We start from the raw sequence: 6,000 nt of genomic DNA on the forward strand, positions 1-6,000 counted from the left end.
AAAAAGTCATATTTTTAAAATTCGATTTCTCAGAAACTTTTCAACCAATTTTGTATTTTGCCATGTAGAATTACATTCTATGAAATCAATGTAAAAAATTCTAAACCTTACAGTTTAAAAAGAAAAAAAATTGACAGTCAATATTTACTAAAAGTTATTTTTTGCGTGGTATTGTCACTGGATGAACAAATTTCATAATTCTGTACAAAAAATTTTCGATTCGCTTAAAAGTTCTCCGTGTATGGCAAATCGTCTTCACTAATTATATGGCATATTTGAAGGCTACTCCCTTAAAGTCCTAGAACATGAAGATCCTATCATTAGATCAGAGATTAATCAGGTTGATCCTTTTTTTGCTCACTGTGAAAGGCTTCCAAAATTTACTTAGGGTAATTTCTGTAGATTCCTCAGGTCAATATATTTAACAATCTAGATTCTCATTCACAAACACAGATTTTTCACATACTGTACACATAGCTGCCAACTCTACTGGTTTAATAAAAATTATGGTTTTTGTGCATTTTAAGAAATTCCCTGAAATTGTGAAGTTTTCTAAAAAAAAATTCCTATTTAAATAGAAATTTTGCACAGATTATTGCTTACTTGAATATTTAAAGAAGTATTACTAATACATAATGAAGCTAGCTTCATTTATAGTAATCAGTTTAAAACTTTTTTTTTTCAAAAATGTTCACTTTATTTTATTCAAAACTCCCTTTTTAAATTAATTAAAAGATCTTTTAACTATCTTTAATGAATTAAATGCCTATTACTATTCAAAATTATAAGCTGACATAATACCATTCCTGCCAAGTCCCCTGTTTTATAACAAAGATTCCTGTATTTTATTCCTGTTTACCCATATATGATGAAGACAATTTTTTTAAAGAAATTTTGCTGAAAGAATATCCGCTGGTGGCAAAAATATTTCTCTTAGTGCTGTTGCAAGTACTGCACTATGTTGATTGTTAATAGTTTAAAAATGTCTTCTTTTAATTAAGATTTATATACATATTTATTAAGTTCATTTGATGTCAATAACTGGAAAATATTGCAGGTTTTTATTTTAGTGACTATAAAAATCCCTTAAATTAATTCCTTATGTGTATAATATTTAATACATTAGACAGCAATTATCATGAAATTTATAGTATTTCGTAATATCTGCTGGATTTTTTCTTAACCTTGTTTGCAGCTATGAGTACGACAAATGGTCCATGATTAACATTCTCCATTTCATTCTGTTGAATACTCGTGCTTGTAGCTTCTCATATTTTTGTATGTATCTAGTTTCTAAGGCTGGCTGCACATTGCGGATGCAAAAGACGTGCAGAAGTCTAATTCTCTTGCACTACCATTCAAAGTTCCTCCGACTGAGTGCCTTTTCTTTCAGGTCGCCTTGGATCCATTATAATTTATTGAAAAATTGCTACCCTTATTTAAGTGTGTGCAGTATATAATTTTTCCCTTTTAAATTATTTGTGATAAAGGATGTGGATACGTTTTGAATCTAAATTTTACAGACTGAAAAATTTATACTCTCAAAATTTGTCCAAATCTTATCGAGGACAATCACGGAATAGAAATTAAAGGTATCAAAACCAGTTTATTTGCCATAGCTCTATTGTTTAAGCTTTAATATCACTCTGAGGATGTTAAAATAAAGTCTGGTTCTGATGGAAATCCTTCTAACTTGTGGGTTTTAAATTATGAACTGAAATAGTTAAAGTAATAACTCTTTTTCAATTATGCAAGAGCGTGGGATTTCAGTGGAATTTGCCAAGAAATTTTAGACAATTTGATGGGTTTTTTTTTTATTTTTTTTTTTTAGATTTAACAAATTAGAACTAAGACCTCTGATTTCTACAGAGCATGGAATTATTTAAAGACAAAATTTTATATCAAGGAAAATATTAATTTCTATAAATTTTGCACGTAGAAAATTCTTACCGAGACTATCTTTACATATATTGTAATTAATACTGAATTTATAAGTAAACTCCACTGAAATTTTTTTTTTTTTAACTTTTGTAAACTAATCTTGCAAAAACATTTTTCCTGGAACCATTTTCTTTGTTGAGTTTCAACTGGAGCAGAAATGGCATTGACTGAGAATATATTAGGTGAGACTAGTGGTGAAACTATTGTAGTCTTTTTTTTTGTAGTTAGTAGTGTAGCTATTCCTGGAAAGTACTTTTAACGTTAGTTTAGTAAAAAAACAAGGTTTTCAACAATGCTTCATTTTTAGAATTTGATAGGTACAAATCGTCATGGCTTCATTAATGAATGCTTAAAAATGACATTCGTTAACAGGAATTACGTATTTAGAATCACATATGACCAATATTCAAACTAACCATTACGAAAAATTGATGATCACTTCGGTCATACTTGAGATTGTACACTCGAAAAATATGGATATTTCAAAGGAAGGGAACGTATTTTTGATGTATATAATTTCTTAAGTTGAAATAAATGACAATACAAAGAAATTGCAAGTATTTGATAATTTCGCATTTCTTAAATTAAATATTCGCTGTTGAAAAGGTCGCAAAAAGTTGAAGGTTAAAGGAATTATTTCGAAAAGAAATTTATTGGAGGTAACTAACAGGCTCATGTCAACATGAAAAAATATTTCATAATTATTTCCTTACATTAGTAAGTTTGTCTCATTAAAGTAGTGAAGTAATTGCTGCAATTCCAAAATGGTTGTTGTAAACTGTAAAAATAATGCATTTTTTCGGTCCATTGAGTGAGGCATATATGGTCTGATAGGGAAGCTTGAAGCTAGTTTTTAAAGTGGAAAGCTTCAAATCCAATTTTTCTCAAATTCTTTAACTCAAATTTTATTATTCTATACATTTTAGAATATTGAACACTGTTCTTTTTTTTCATCATGCTTATATACGTGTATCACTTTTAATGCATGTGTAGGATTTACTGTTTGTCTAAGATAGGTACTCTGACCGCCACTAAGTCTGCGACAGTCTGGTGCTATGGAAATATTTGAATTTTTGTGTGAACCTGCGTGCACAGAATGTAAACTAAAGCATCGCAAAACCGAAAATGTTTTGTTAGGCTAACTGAATTTATGCACGGATATATAGATTATAAGGCCCTTTAACATGTATAACAGCTGATGCTTTATTACGATTCAATAAGGCCCAAAATAGTATAAAAATTGGAACTCTTGTTAAACTAGAATTGATGAATTTAAGTCGTGCTTCACAATGATTTAAAAACGTGTAGCATTAAGAAAGTGTTTAGTGGTACTTTAAAATTATGTATATTTTAAATATAAACGAATCAATATATATCCTGGATATAGAAACAACTTGTGAAATGGAAATGAATATTGTATTAAATTAGAAAAATAACTTTTACAATAAATTAAACATTTTAATCTAACCAAATAACTTATATAGAATTTACTGAAACCATCAGTGAGCAGACTTATCTGTCCCAAGCCATTGCCTATTCCAATTTCATCAAGTAAAAAAAAAAAAGAGAATGAGGAAAAAAAAAATTTATAAAAGAAAAATCCAACAACAGGGATGAGATTCTTCCGCGGATTTCCGCTTTTTTTTTAGATTTTTCCATTTTTTCCGCTAATTTCCGCGGAAATTTTTTTGAACAAGTTAAAATATTTTATGAGGAATTTAATTTTCCGCGGAGCGAAAGCATTGAAGTCCTCATTCCTTCCTCTGAAGTTTTTCAAAAAATCATTTCCTTGGGATAAAACTGGTTGACCTTTATACAGAGATGAGATTTTTTCGCTTTTGCCTTTCGAATTTCAGCCTTTTTATCAAAAACTCGGATTCTCTAAAAGTTTCGTTTTTTTTTTAAATAAATATCCCGCTTTTTTTTTTTTTTTTTTTGAAAATTCAATCGTTGAAATAAAATAATCATATTTATTTACGATTTTCAAAGATAAACAAAAAATTCAAACTACATCCTAGCTGCTAACCCTTCCGTATTTTTACTTATTTTAGCTATTTTCTCTTCACAGAAAATAAGATTTTCCGTATTTTTATTCGTCCGCCGGATAGCTCGTATTTTTGCAATTTAGACGTCATGACCCTGTTGTCTGGCGTGAAAGCAAACGAAAAAAAAATAAATAAATAAAATAATAGAGGTGGATTTGGGCGCGATTTTAATATCTATCATCGATTTCGTATTTACCTGATTTAAAAGTTGCGCTATGCGATTCTTATTTACGCTATTCAAACATCGCACATTATGATTCTTAGTTACGAGATTTAAAAATCCAATATCGCGTTTTACATTTATGCATTTTTAAAATCGCTATTATATTATCAAACATCGATTTTCGTATTTGCCTGTTTTAAAAGTTGAACGTTGCGAGTCTTATTCAGGCGATTTAAATATCGTACATTGCGATTCTTATTTACGAGATTTAAAAATCCAATATAGCGATTTGTATTTACGCGCTTTTAAAACCCTATGTAGCGATTCGTATTCACGCGAGCTTAAAATCCTATGTCGTGACTCGTTTTTGCGGTTGTAATATCAAACATCGATTTTCGTATTTATACGAAATCCAATCCAATAAAGTAATTTGTATTTACGCTTTTTAAAACCCTATGTAGCGATTGGTATTCATGCGAGCTTAAAATTCTATATCGTGATACGTTTTTGCGTTTGTAAAGTCAAACATCGATTTTCGTACTTAAACGTGCTTTAGAAATTAGACATTGTGATTTGTATTTGCGCGGTTTGAAAATTATGCATCGTGATTCGTGTTTACGTGCTCTAAAAATTACGCCTCATGATTTTTATTTCTGCATACTTTAAAATTCTATATAGAGTTTCATATTCACGTGATTTAAAAGCCTCTTATCGGGATTCATATTGTCTCAATTTAAAAATAAGGCATGTGATTAATATTTATATATTCATACAATTTTAAAATTAATCATCAGGATTTATAATCACATGGTTTACAAGTTTAAAGATCTCACTCTTTTTGTCAATTTTTTGTGTGTATATATATATATATATATATATATATATATATATATATATATATATATATATATATATATATATATATATATATATCATTCTTGGATTTCCTCTTTTTTACTTTCTGACTACTCTCATCCCTGCAACAAAGATCTATAAGTATTTTATGGAAAATACGGATGTACATTAAAATTTTACAATATAAAGCAATAGACTTGTTTCAAGCGCACAAAAATAGGCTCCCATTTCAAGACTTGTCAGACGATCGCATTTTCTTAATCTTCTAGATTTTTTGCTTAAATGCATCATTTATCAGCCATTCCTAATTTTGTTCAGATCAAATGTAGCATTAATAATTCTCTGCCGAGTCTCGTAAATGGGTGCCTATTTTTGAGCGCTTGAAACATGTCGACTGTTATTTCCGATTAGAGTGTTTTTGATGCGAATGAAGTTTTTAATCAAGTAATTTCTTTTCGCTTCAATTTTTTGGGATTATTTATTTAATATAGTTACAATTATTTCAACGAAGTTTTTAAGTGGTAAAGGATTTTTTTAAAAAAATTTTTAGTTGTAAAAAAAGTACCTACTAATTTCTTTTTAATATTCTGTTATTTCTCTTTTCTCGACTTTCAAAAAAAAAAAGTTAAATGATTTTTTCTTAATGACGAGTGAATTAAATAAGTTTTATACACAATGCTTTCTAAAGGAAAAAGAAAACTTTAATGTTTCATGATTGTCACTACATGACAGCATCATTAGGAACAGGCATTTTCATTTTAAAACTTTAACATGTTTCCAAACCGGAAGTGGTGCCGTTTCCCCTACTCTTCTTTGACTGTAGTTTCCTTGTTAGAATCTTGTTTTACTTTTATGATTGATAACATAATTCTTTAGACAAAATAGAAATTCTAAATTAAGTATAATATTTTGAAAGAATCATTTATGATTTAATTGTGTTCTAGAATTGGGTAAGTTTTTACAAAATTTGGCACTCTGAACAGTTTTTGAAAACCA

The sequence above is a fragment of the Parasteatoda tepidariorum genome, chromosome 4 (genome assembly GCF_982258835.1).
Source record: "Parasteatoda tepidariorum strain Cologne lab strain chromosome 4, Ptep-v5.0, whole genome shotgun sequence".
NCBI lineage: Eukaryota > Metazoa > Arthropoda > Arachnida > Araneae > Theridiidae > Parasteatoda > Parasteatoda tepidariorum.